This window comes from Heterodontus francisci, chromosome 3 (genome assembly GCF_036365525.1).
Source record: "Heterodontus francisci isolate sHetFra1 chromosome 3, sHetFra1.hap1, whole genome shotgun sequence".
NCBI classification, from domain to species: domain Eukaryota; kingdom Metazoa; phylum Chordata; class Chondrichthyes; order Heterodontiformes; family Heterodontidae; genus Heterodontus; species Heterodontus francisci.
In genome coordinates this window covers 67486919-67501548 of record NC_090373.1, presented here as the reverse complement: position 1 = coordinate 67501548, position 14630 = coordinate 67486919, and positions in this window count along the sequence as shown.

The window sequence follows — 14630 nt, the reverse complement described above, 5'->3', positions numbered from 1 at the left end:
ATTGGTCCAAATAACAACATGAGTGCAATTAGTGACCCATGGACTCTGGGGAAGACAGTTAAAATGTAGAATGTTATAGCCCCATCATGTTGCCACCTTTATTTGGTAGTAAAAGTGATGACATTTTTGCCTGCTTGAATAGTCAATCTGTGATCTTTTGATACATCTGTGGGCAAATAACTAGAAGATGTTCCAAGTGGTAGCTTAAAAGGATCAGGCACATAAAAGTTGAGTGTATTGATGACTGATGACCACTGACAGCACTGTGTGGATGTTTGATTTTGTGTGGAAGCTTTCCTGGAGGTGATGGCACAGGCTCTCTGCTAACCTTAAGCTCCTTAGGCAGTTCCCTTCCATCATTCCAAGGTAGCTGTGGCTGGCACACTATACTGTGTTGCTCAGCATTGAGACCTGACAGTATCCCTTGTGTGGCACTTGCCATATTTTCCACTGTTGTCAGCCCATCTCTGTTAAATTGGAATGCTTTTGGAGTGTGAGAAAATGTAGGATTCAGCTGGCGAAAACAACCATCAACTTCCAGTCGCCAATCAAGCAGCAGGCTGAAGCCTCTGCAACAGCGACAGATAAATGAAGACTACCAATGCACTGTATGTACCATGTGTCAGCTTTGAAACATAGTGCATTTTCTTACAGCTGTCCCGTATGCCAACTTTAACCAGCTTAAATGCCACTGTAAACTGAAAACAAATTTTCTCTGAAGAGCAGTTTGTGAAAAAAAATGGGTGGAAAATATGCATCAAACTACACACCAGAAATTACAGGAACCCATCAATATCACAGGCACTGGGACTAACCACTGGCAGCAATTTCCAGGCAATGACGAATACATTTGGAGGAGAGTGAGTTTTTTTAAAGGTCTAGCTAGCAATACCAGAACCACATGGCTCATAAGTGAATTATGCTACAATCCCTAAGTTTTTTTATATAAAGTGTTAGGCCCTGATATTTATGGGAAGGGAGCAGAAGGACACATGGCTGCAGCCAGGAAACCTGGAAATGCCAGGAAGGAGGAGGTCCTGCTGAATTTAATAGCGTGATCTCATTAGAATTTTTTTACTTCATTTCCCACCTTTCAGCCGGCCAGATTGAGAGGGTAGTTGGTTGCCGGGTGGGAAGGCCTGGGTAGTAGGCCACAGCCAGGGACCATTGTGTATGGAACATGGCAATTGAGATCAAGTATTGTGTGGGGTTGGGGGGGGGGTGGGCGGTGGGTAGGTGCTCGGAGCTTGGCGAAGAGAACAGAGGGAGGGAGAGGCATGGGGGCGGAGCAGAGATCAGATTGCAGCAGGTTGGCTTGATGGGGGATGCACACCTCCTGGCCTACAAGCAGTGATGGGAAAGCTTTTACCTACTGGAGCTAGCAGCTCCCACCTTTTTTTAGCTGTTAAATTTACACGGTTGCCAAAGTTTGTGAATGCAGCCTCATTTACATATTATAATCACTATCCCACCTCTCCAGAAGGGGTCACTCAGATCCAAACCTGCTGTGGTTAAAACGGAAGTAGATGTGGTCTCGTTTTACATATTTACTAATTTAGCAACTCACCCTGACCCTCTCCCGCCAATTGTGGGGGAGTTAAAATGTAGTGGAGAACTTACCAACTCTATTTCCCCTCCCAGTTTAAAATTGCAGGCAGCAAGGGAACCCTCCCCAAGCTTAGCGCGCGCAATTCTTTGGTAATGAAGCTGGGCAAGTGGATGAAGTAGCAGTGGGTGACCATTTTGGACATAGTGACCATAATACAGTTAGTTTTAGCATAATCATGGAAAAGGACAAAGATAAAACAGGAGTTAAAGTTCTAAACTGGGGGAAGGCAAATTTTATGTAACTGAGAGGTGACCTGGCGAAAGTGGTTGGATACAGCTACTTGAAGGAAAATCAGTGTCAAACCAGTGGGAAGCATTCAAAAGCGAGATTCTACAGGCATAGTATAGGCATGTCCCTAAAGAAGCTTACAGAGTAAGTTAAAGCAGAAAAAGAAAGCTTGTGACGATAACAAAAATCTTAATACTTCAGAAAATCTAGAGGGGTATAGAAAGTGCAGGGGTGAAGTAAAAAAGGAAATTAGAAAAACAAAGAGAGGACATGAAAAAATATTGGCAGATAAAATCAAGGAAAACCCAAAGATGTTTTATCAGTACGTTAAGAACAAGAGCATAACTAAGGAAAGCGTAGGGCCCATCAGAGATGTAGAAGGGAACTTATGCATGGATGCAGAAGATGTGGGCAGGGTTCTTAATGAGTTTTTTGTCTCTGTCTTCATAAAGGAGATAGTTGATGTAGACATTGTAGTTAAAGAGGAGGAGTGTGAAATATTAGATATGACCTTGGGTGGCACAGTGGCGCAGTGGTTAGCACTGCAGCCTCACAGCTCCAGCGACCCGGGTTCAATTCTGGGTACTGCCCGTGCGTAGTTTGCAAGTTCTCCCTGTGACCATGTGGGTTTTCGTTGGGTGCTCCGGTTTCCTCCCACAGCCAAAGACTTGCAAGTTGATAGGTAAATTGGCCATTATAAATTGCTCCTAGTATAGGTAGGGGAATTGAGGGAAGGTGGGGATGGGGTAGGAATATGGGATTAATGTAGGATTAGTATAAGTTGATGGTTGGCACAGACTCGGTGGGCTGAAGGGCCTGTTTCAGGGCTGTATCTCTAAATAAATTTTAAAAAGCACAATGAGAGAGGAAGTACTAGAGGGCCTGGCATCCTTGAAAGTGGAAAAATTGCCAGGGCTGGATGGATTGCATCCTATCTTGTTAAAGGAAGCCAGGGAGGAAATAACAGATATACTGAGCATCATCTTCAAATCCTCACTAGATACGGACGAGGTACCAGACGATTGGAGGTCTGCGAAAGTTGTATCATTTCTTAAAAAGGGTGCGAGGGATAGGCCAAATAATTATCGGCCGGTCAGTCAGACCTCAGTGGTGGGTAAATTGTTAGAATATATTCTGAGGGACAGGATAAATTGCCACTTAGAAAGGCATGGATTAATCTGCATGGATTTGTTAAGGGAATGTCATGTCTTACTAACTTAATTGAGTTTTTTGAGGAAGTAACAAGAAGGATTGATGAGGGTAGTGCAGTGGATGTGGTCTACTTGGATTTTAGTAAGGCAATTGACATGGCAGACTGGTCAGTAAAATGAAAGCCCATGGGATACAGGGGAATGTGGCAAGTTGGATCCAGAATTGGCTCAGTGATAGGAAACAAAGGGTAGTATTCGACGGATGTTTTTGTGAATTGAAAGTTGTTTTCAGTGGTTTTCCACAGGGCTCAGTGTTGGGTCCCTTGCTGTTTGTGGTATATATTAATGATTTGGACTTAAATGTGGGAGGCATGTTTGGGAAATTTGCTGATGACACAAAAATCGGCTGTGTAGTTGATAGTGGAGAGTATAGCCATACACTCAAGAAAGATATCAATGTTTTGGTTGAGTGGGAAGAAAAGTGGCAAATGGAATTCAATCCAGATAAGTGTGAGATAGTGCATTTGGGGAGGGCAAATAAAGCAAGGGAATACACAATAAATGTGAGGATATTGAGAGGGGTAGAAGAAATGAGAGACCTTGAAGTATATGTCCACAGGTCCCTGAAGGTGGCAGGACAGGTAGATAGAGTGGTGAAGAAGGCATATGGAATGCTTTCCTTTATTGGCTGAGGTATAGAATACAAAAGCAGGGATGTAATGCTGTAACTGTATAAAACACTGGTTAGACCACAGCTGGAGTCTTGCGTACAGTTCTGGTCACCACATTACAGGAAGGATATAATTGCTCTGGAGAGAGTGCAGAGGAGATTTACAAGATGATTCCAGGGCTTGAAAGTTGCAGCTATGAGGAAAGATTGGATAGGCTAGGGTTGTTTTCCTTAGAACAGAGGAGGCTGAGGGGTGACTTAATTGAGGTGTACAAAATTATGAGGGGCCTAGATAGAGTAGACAGGAAGGACCTGTTTCCTCTAGTGGAGTGGTCAATTACCAGGGGGCACAGATTTAAGGTGCTTGGTAGAAGGATTCGAGCGAACGTGAGGAAAAAACTTTTTCACCCACAGAGTGGTGGGTGTCTGGAATTCACTGCGGGAAATGGTGGTGGAGGCAGAAACCCTCAATTCTTTTAAAAGGTACCTGGACATGCATCTGAAGTGCTGCAAATGGCAAGGCTATGGACCTGGTACTGGAAGGTGGGATGGGATTAGATTAGGCGGCTAGTTTTTTCGGCTGGAACGGACACGATGGGCTGAATGGCCTCCTTCTGTGCCGTAATTTTTCTATGGTTCTATGGTTTCAATAATGTCATCAGGACCAATCTGTGATTTTAACAGGACTACTTTAATAGGGTGTTGTATGTTTGGTTAGTCTGCTGCCACCTTTGTATATTGGTTAGTCTAGCTAGGAGAGATCACTGAGTCTTCAGTACTTTGAACATTAACTCTTTTATTACATTATAACTATGTACAGCTTCACACCAGCCTGTGTGACTCCTCTGAAGCCATGCTGCATCTCCCTCCAGTCTCTCTCACATGTGATCACTTACATCATCATGGTGTCTCAACATTAAACCTTTCAAACCCTTATACCACATCTCCCCCCAAGTCCTTGTCCATATATACATTAATAGATTCATTTTTTTATTTTTACATACTTACCCCCATCTCGCCCCAAGTCTCTGACATCACAGATTCAGTCTTTCAGGAGGCTTCACGACTCTCTTTGATCATATTGTTGTCAGACTCGGAAAATCAGTAGTCTTTCTCTGAACCCTTGTTTCTTGACTTGGATGGCCTTCATTGAGGTTTGTGGTATCTGGTGCTTTCTGAATTTCAGGTTCAACATCTGGTTCATCGAAATGTGTGACTGATTGATGTGTTTGATGAATAGAAATAAAATGTCTCCTGTTTCTTCTTATGGTATCTTCTGAAGTATGTACTAAATAAGATCACTGTCAATTCTCATCTTTCTGAACAATTACTCCTCTGCCTTAGTCTCATACCCTTTCTCCTTTCATCAACTTGGGTAGGTTCCTGGTATATGTCCTGTTATAGTTGAGTCACAGAGAGAAACAGCACTGAAACAGGCTCTTCGGCCCACCGAGTCTGTGCTGACCAACAATCACCCATTTATACTAATCCTACATTAATCCCATGTTCACTACCACATCCCCTCAATTCTCCTACCACCTACCTACACTAGGGGCAATTTACAATGGCCAATTTACCTATCAACCTGCAAGTCTTTGGCTGTGGGAGGAAACCAAAGCACCCGGCGAAACCCACACAGTCACAGGGAGAACTTGCAAACTCTGCACAGGCAGTACCTAGAACCAAACCCGGGTCGCTGGAGCTGTGAGGCTGTGGTGCTAACCACTGTGCCATCCTCAAGTTATAAGCTTGTTGCTTTTGGTAAGACTTTTCTCCATCTTGAACTCTCTGATCATCATGGACTTCTAGCCCTGGAAGTAACCTTTTGGGTAGGATGGGAAGTTGTATTCGAAGCTTCTTCCTTTCAACAGTTCTGATGGTGCTAATCCACATAACAATGGAGCAGATCTGTAGTTTAGCAGTGCTGTTTGAAAATCTTCATTTTTCTTTAACAGTGCTTTGATAGTTTTGACTCCTCTCTCAGCTTCTTCGTTAGATTGTGGATATCTAGGGAACTTGTAAGATGTACAAATTCACAGTTTTCCGCAAAATGCGTGAAGTAGTTGTTTGCAACTTGTGGTCCATTATGGGAAACTATCTGGTCAGGTATGCCATGTGTTGCAAAGATTTCCTGTAACACTCAAATACTGTCTCCATTGTCGTTGTGTACAAACGTTTGACCTCTATCCACCTTGAAAAATGGTTGATGACAATCAGGTAGGATTTTCCATTAAACATGAATTGATCCATCTCCAGACATTCTGACAGTCTGGTTGGGAATTGAGTCGAAATAAAGGGTTCCCTCTGATCCTGTCTGTGCACTGAGCATACCTGACAATTTCAAATAATTTCTTCTATTGATGACGGTGGATAGGCAATGGCAAACATTTAAAGAGCGCCTGGATGAACTGCAACAATTGTTTATTCCTGTCTGGCGCAATAGTAAAACGGGAAAGCTAGCCAAACTATGGCTTACAAGGGAAATTAGAGATAGCATTAGATCCAAAGAAGAGGCATATAAATTTGCCAGAAAAAACAACAGACCTGAGGGATTGGGAGCAGTTTAGAATTCAGCAAAGGAGGACCAAGGGATTGATTAAGAAGGGGAAAATAGAGTACGAGAGCAAGCTCGCAAGGAACATAAAAACTGACTGTAAAGGTTTCTATAGGTATGTAAAGAGAAAAAAATTGGTGAAGACAAATGTAGGTCCCTTACAGTCAGAAACAGGGGAATTTATTATGGGGAATAAAGAAATGTCTCACCAACTAAATGCATACTTTGGTTCTGTCTTCACAAAAGAGGACACAAATATCATACCAGAAATGTTGGGGAACACAGGGTTTAGTGAGAGAAAGTAACCGAAAGAAATCAGTATTAGTAGAGAAATGGTGTTGGGAAATTGATGGGATTGAAGGCCAATAAATCTCCAGGGCCTGATGGTATGCATCTCAGAGTACTTAAGGAAGTGGCCCTAGAAATAGTGGATGCATTGGTGATCATCTTCCAAGATTCTATAGACTCTTGAACAGTTCCTACAGACTGGAGGGTAGCTAATGTAACCCCACATTTTAAAAAGGGAGGTAGAGAGAAAGCAGGGAATTATAGACCAGTCAGACTGACGTCGGTAGTGGGGAAAATTCTAGAGTCCATTATCAAAGATTTTATAGCAGAGCACTAAGATAACAGTGGTAGAATCGGGCAGAGTCAGCATAGATAAACAAAAGGGAAATCATGCTTGACAAATCTACTAGGATTCTTTGAGGATGTAACTGGTAGAGTTGATGGGGGGGAGCCAGTGGATGTGGTTTATTTGGACTTTCAGAAGGCTTTCGACAAAGTTTCACATAAGAGATTAGCATGTAACATTAAAGCGCATGGGATTGGGGTAGTGTATTGCGATGGATAGAAAATTGGTTGGTGGACAGGAAACAAAGAGTAGGAATAAATGGGTCTTTTTCTAAATGGCAGGCAGTGACTAGTGGGGTGCCGCAGGGATCAGTGCTAGGACCACAGCTATTCACAATATACATTAATGATTTCGATGAAGGAACTAAATGTTAAATCTCCAAATTTGCAGATGACATAAAACTGGGTGGGAGGGTAAGTTGTGAGGAGGATACAGAGAGACTTCAGGGTGATTTGGACAAGTTGAGTGAGTGGGCTAATGCATGGTAGATGCAGTATAATGTGGATAAATGTGAGGCTATCCACTTTGGTAGCAAAAACAGGAAGGCAGATTATTATCTGAACGGCTATAAACTGAGAGGGGAATACGCAGCGAGACCTGGGTGTTCTCGTACACCAGTCGCTGAAGGTAAGCATGCAGGTGCAACAGGCGGTAAAAAAGGCAAATGGTATGTTGACCTTCATAGCGAGAGGATTCGACTACAGGAGCAGGGATGTCTTGCTGCAATTATACAGGGCCTTGGTGAAGCCACACCTGGAATATTGTATGCAGTTTTGGTCTCCTTATCTGAGGAAGGATGTTCTTGCTATAGAGGGAGTGCAGCGAAGGTTTACCAGACTGATTCCTGGCATTGTGGGACTGACATATGAGGAGAGATTGAGTCGGTTAGGATTATATTCGCTGGAGTTCAGAAGAGTGAGGGGGGATCTCATAGAAACCTATAAAATTCTAACAGGACTTGACAAGGTAGATGCAGGAAGGATGTTGCCGATGGTGGGGAAGTCCAGAACCAGGGGTCATAGTCTAAGGATACGAGGTAAACCTTTCAGGACTGAGATGAGGAGAAATTTCTTCACCCAGAGAGTGGTCAGCCATGATCATAATGAATGGCGGAGCAGGCTCGAAGGGCCGAATGGCCTACTCCTGCTCCTATTTTCTGTGTTTCTATGTTTTGATATTCCAGGCCACCATGTGGATGACTGAACCTGTGCTCTACATTTAGTTATGCCCATATGACCCTGGTGAATTTTCTCCAAGATGTCTACCCAGATTGACTCTGGAATCACCAGTCTCTCATAATATACCAGCAAATCATCCACAATAGTATTGTGCCTTCTGTGTTCGAAGACGATTTTCATCCTCTTATCACTGGGACACTGCTTCGGCCAGCCTTGCTTACAATAGGAGGATATAGATGCAATTTTCATCTTGCATCTGAGCATGATGAATTTCTTGGAGCTTTTTTGAGCTTGTCGGCTATTGTGATGCAGTGAACCATGAATATTACTGAATCTCATTAACCAAATTAACATCCTGTTGTGTAGGATGGTTGACAGGAACTCTGGACATTGCATCTGCTGTCGTTTGTTGTTTGCCCTGTACGTTTACCGTTTCATACGTGAACCTAATGAGCCTCAACCAGAATCTTTGGATCCTTGGAGGCATCCTAGTGAGTTCCTTTTCATCAAGTAAGGAAACTAGGAGTTTGTGGTTGTATGACAACCTTTAAGCCTATAATATAATCTGAGAACTTCCCACAAGCCCACATGACTGCGGGAGCTTCTTTCTCTGTGACAGCATACCACATCTCAGTCTCAGGCAATACTCATGATATATAATAAACTGATCTTCAACATCCATCTGGTTGTTCTTGAAAAATAACTGCCCCTATCCCTGTTGATGAGGCGTCTGCTGCAATCGTGATTGGAGGAGAGGGGTTATAATGTGCTCAGATATCCGGCAAAATTAGCATTTTCTTGATCTGTTGAAATGCTTGCTCCTGATGTGCATTCCAACACCATGTTTGGGCTTTCCTTAATAAATGTCATAAGGGTTCCGTAACTTGCGTTAGATTGGGTAATAATTTTGCTAACTAATTAATCATTCCAAGGAATCGTTGAAGATCTTGGATAGAGTAGGAAGTGGGAATTCACTAATAACACTCGTTTTTTGCGGGTCTGCCATTACGCCGTTGCTGCTGACAATATGTCCTAAAAAATGAATAAACATTTTTGAAAACTCACACTTTTCATTAAGTGTTAGGCCTTCATCTTGTAGACAATTCAAAACTGCTCTAACCCTCAGGGCATGTTCTTCGATGGATTCACCATGGACTAAGATGTCGTCCATATGGGATACTACTCCTTTAAGGCCCTGTAGAATGTTCGACATAGTTCTTTGAAATATTTCCAGTGCAGATGTTATGCCGAATGGTAAATGATTAAAACAAAATCTTCCGAACGGAGTAATGAAGGTTGTCAATAATGTTGACTTCATATCCAATGGAACTTGCCAAAAGCCACTATTAGCATCAAGCTTTGTGAACATGGTACTTTTGGATAACTTCGCCTAGCTTTCGTCCACTGATCAGATGATCTTCTCTTGCCACAGCCTTAATAAGTTGAGTTAAGTCTACACAAATGTGAAGATTACCGTTAGGTTAGGAACTGGCACCATTCTTTGTAGGTTCAGTGACAGGAGAAATGACTCCCATCCTGGTCATCTCTTCTAGGTGATGTTGGACTTGCTTCATTAGTGGGTACGGTATCTTCCTAGGCATGAAAAGACATACAGGTTTAGTGTCTTTTCTCAACATAATGTTGTATTCGGTCTTCAGTCTTCCTAGACCAGTAAGTAATTTTGGAAAGTCTTTTTGGAAGTGACTCCTGGATTCTCGTTGCATAACTTCTTCCATTTTTCTTATAAGATGGAGGTCAATACAAGCTCTTCCACTTAAGAGAGGGAATTCCTGATTCTGTAAAACATACAGTGTTTCCAATATCTGCTTTCCCTTGTACTGCAGTGTTGCCTGTAGCTTCCCCTTTACTTTCAGTTCAGGGAGAGAGGGGAAAGCACATGAGAAAAATGCCAACTCTGTAACAGAACTTGTTTTGATGACCTCTTGCACTTGACCTCATGTGAAGCGTATGCTGATCAGAGAGTTGCGAGTCTCCATGCCATGCATGTCACTGCTCGGTGAGATACGCCCCATGGCACCATCTTCATCAGTTGGCAGCTGTTGAGGGGCCTCATGCTCACCCTCCTCCTCTGAGGATGCCTCTCGTTCAGTGTCTTCTGGCTCCAGCACTACTCCCTCTGGAGTGCCAGGCTGTGCAATGCACAGCAGATGACAATGTTGTGGGATACCCTTGATGGGGTGTATTGCAGGGCTCCCTCAGATCTACCAAGGCATCTAAACTTCATCTTCAGAAGGCCAGTGGCCTGTTCAATGTTAGCCCTTGTAATCATGTGGCAGCAGTTATATGTGTCCTCTGCCTGTCTGTTGGTGTTGCATACAGGGGTCAGAAGCCATGTCTTCAATGGTTTTTCCAGTACATTGATGACTAGATCGGTACAGTTCCTGCTGTCACCCTGAGCTGGAAAACATTGTCAACTGTGCTTCCCAATTTCCACTGTTCTCTCACCTTCACATGGTCCTTCTCCGGCTCTTCCCTTCCCTTTCTCGACTCCTCTGTCTCCATTTCTGGGAATAGGCAATCAACAAACATTCACTATATGCCCACTGACTCCCACAGCTACCTTGACTACACTTCCTCACCCTCTGCTTCCTGTAAGGACTCCATTCCATCTCCCAGTTTTTCCATCTCCATCGCATCTGTTCTGATGATGCATACCACTTCCATACCAACATTTCTGATATGTCTTCCTTTCTCTTCAACGAAGGATTTGCCCCACCATGGTTGACAGGGCCCTCGACTGTGTCCATGCCATTTCCTGCATTTCTGCTCTCACCCCTTCCCCTCCCTCCCAGAACAATGATAGTGTTATGACCCAGTGAGAAAGGTGTCTAGGGGTCTGTTACTATCTTCACCTTGTCTATTGTAACAGGGTTTAATTTTAAACACACTGTGTTTTGAGCTCCACCTTTGTGAATCCTTGTTCACAACTTTCCAATTACAAGGCAAAAAAATGAGCACAAACAGGCTTTCTTTGGTTTAAAGAAGAAAGATTACATTTATTAAACCTCAAACTTAAACTCTAATGCGGTTCACGCCTACAGATATATAACGCGCCCACGCTAGCATGCACATGCAATACACACATGTAAATAGGGACAGAAAAGAGCAGAAGAAAAGATAAATAGAACGGTTTGAGGCAATCTCTTGTTACTGTGCGTCAAGCTCGCTGTAGTCCGTAATTGAAGATATGGTCTTGCGTTTCGTTGGGGCCCGGTGTTCCTTTTAAACCTTGTTCGAGTAGGAGACTTTTTCTCTCTTTGAGTTTATGTGTCTTCAAAGGTTTCCGAAGCTAGTGAAAGTGTGATGAGGGCAGACAGGAGAGAGGTCTTATCAAACCAGGAGCCAGGAGCTTTCTGAGTTCGAATCCTTTGTTGGAAGTTCAAATCTCAACAGCCAGCTAGTCATGTGACTAAAACTGGTCTGACAACTTCTTCTGTGTATTGGGGAAGCAACGACTGGGTCACTTTTGTTCTAACACTGCTATTTACTGTGCAAATGTCCTTCCAGTCAGGGTCTTGCAAGTTTAATAAAAGCAAAATACTGCGGATGCTGGAAATCTGAAACAAAAACAAGAAATGCTGGAATCACTCAGCAGGTCTGGCAGCATCTGTGGAAAGAGAAGCAGAGTTAACGTTTCGGGTCACTGACCCGAAACGTTAACTCTGCTTCTCTTTCCACAGATGCTGCCAGACCTGCTGAGTGATTCCAGCATTTCTTGTTTTTGTTCTTGCAAGTTTAAGTTTTAATGTTCATGTGGTGAAATCATGTGTGCCTCAGTCTTGGCAGGTGAGGGGTTTGCCTAATAATAGGGTTCCCCTTGTCTTCACCTTCCATCCCATCAGCATCCATATTCAAATTGATCATCCTCTGCCATTTTCGCCACCTCCACGTGATGCGACCATCGAACATCTTCCCCTCCCCTCCCCTTTCAGCATTCCGAAGGGACCTTTCTCCCTGCGACACCCTGGTCCACTCCTCAGTTACCCCTAACATAGCCTCCCCTACCCACAGCACCTTTCCATGCAGGCACAGGAGATGCAACACCTGCCCTTTTCCCTCCTCTCTCCTCACCATCCAAGGCCCCAAATACTCCTTGCAAGTGAAACAGCGATTTACATGTACTTCTTTCAATTTAGTATATTGTACTGGCTGCTTAAGGTGGGGTCGTCTGTAGACTGGGGAGACCAAATGCAGATTGTGTGACCTCTGTTCAGTCTACAAGCATGACCCTGAGTTTCCGGTCACCTGTCATTTTATCCTCCACCTTGTTCTCAAGCTGACCCCTCTGTCCTCGGCCTACTGCAGTGTTCCAATAAAACTCAAAGTAAGCTCCAGGAGCAGCACCTCATCATTCGATTCGGCACTTTACAGCCTTCTGGACTCAACATTGAGTTTAACAATTTCAGATTGTAATCTCTGCCCCCATTTTGTTTCCTTTACTTTGCATGTTTCATTTTTGCTCTTGTTTTTGCTTTCACATGACAATAAACCTGCTCTAAGCACAATATTTGTTTCTGTGTTTCTTTTCTTACCCCGTTACCACTCCTTTTGGCCATGCATAGCTAACTCTTCTGTCATTTAATCTCTCTTGTCTTCCACCCTATCACAGACCTTCCCTTTTTCTCTTTTCCACCCTCCCTCATTTGACCTACTTAAAACATTTCTAATTTTTCCCAGCTCTAATGAAAGGTTCTTGACCTGAAACATTAACTCTGCTTCTCTCTCCACGGATGCTGCCAGACCTGCTGAATATTTCCACCACATTCTATTTTTATTTCAGATTTCCAGCATCAGCAGTATTCTACTCTTTTATTCAGTGGTAACCCCTTGTCCCCCAGTTTCCAGCCACAAAGGCATTCAGGTGGGCTGAAGAGCTGAGGCATTTGGGACTGTCTAAGGATGTATGAATCGTGGCAGCTTCCTAGAAACCTTGCACACACCTGCATAATCTGCTTATGGGGGTAGCAGACTATTTGAGAACTCAGGGAGTGAAAGCCCTTCCTTTCAGAAAGCACCTGGCTGCTCTGAGGGAGCCTTGATGGACACATGAGCACAGTCAATGACCCCCTGCACCTGGAGAAATCCAGTTATGGTCCTGAAGCCGACTGCCCTCTTGGCCTGACTGGCCTGATCGGTTGTGAACTTGATATATTAGCCAGCTCGATGGTAGATGGCATCTGTGACCTCCCTTATGCAGCAATGGGCCACTGGCTGAGAGATACTACATAGATCTCCAGATGATCCCTGGAATGACCCACAGGCAAAAACGTTGAGTGCCAATATTACCGTTAATGCTACAGAGATTGGGTGTCTGCCACTTCCCACTGGCATTAACTTCTGCTCCAGAATATCACACAGTTCCACCACCACCTGCTGGAGAGACACAGTCTTCGTCGACATTGGTGCTTGGATATCTCCATGATACTGAGCCTCTGATGGTACTCCCTTTGAGTGGGTAGCACCTTCTGCGACAATAAGGCTGCCCTCTTGCCCCCATGCAGCCTCCTCATCCATGTCCAATGGCTGTATCAACCTAATAAGCATAAGAACATAAGAAATAGGAGAAAGAGTAGGCCATTCAGTCCCTCGAACCTGCTCCACCATTCAATAAAATCATGGTTCATCTGATTGCAGCCTTAACTCCACTTTCCTGCCTGACCCCGACAACCCTTGCCTCCCATGTAGATAAAAAATCTGTCTAACTCAGCCTTGAATATATTCAATGACCCAGCCTCCACTGCTCTCAGGGAAGAAAATTCCAAAGATTAACAATCCTCTAAGAGAAGAAATTCCTCCTCATCTCTGTTTTAAAAGGGAGACCCCTTATTTTAAAACTGTACCTGCTAGTTCTAGATTCCCCCACATGGGGAAATATCCCCTCAGCATCCATCCTGTCAAGCCCCCTCAGAATCTTATATGTTTCAATAAGATTACCTCTCATTTTTCTAAACTCCAATGAGTATAGGCCCAACCTGCTCACATTCATCCCTGAAATTAGCATGGTGAACCTTCTCTGAATTGCTTCCAATGCAAGTATATCCCTCCTTAATTAAGGAGACCAAAACTGTACGCAGAGCTCTAGGTGCAGTCTCACCAATGCCCTGTACAGTTATAGCAAGACTTCCCTACTTTTATACTCGATTGCCCTTGCAATAAATGGCAACATTCAATTTGCCTTCCTAATTACTTGCTGTACCTGAGTGCTAACTTTTTGTGATTCATGTACAAGGACGCCCAGATCCCTCTGAACCACAACATTCTGCAGTTTCTCTCCATGTAAATAATCTGCTTTTCTATTCTTTCTGCCAAAGTGGGCAACCTTACATTTTCCCACATTATACTCCATCTGACAAAAGTTTTCCCATTCACTTAACCTTTGTGTTCTCCTCACAACTTGCTTTCCAACCTATCTTGGTATTGTTCGCAAATTTGGCGAAAATACATTCTGTCCATTAATATAGATCATAAATAGTAGAGGCCCCAGGATTGATCCCTGTGGCACTCCACTAGTTACAGTTTGCCGTCCTGAAAATGTCCCATTTATCACGACTCTCTTCTTCCTGTTAGCTAGCCAATCCTCTATCC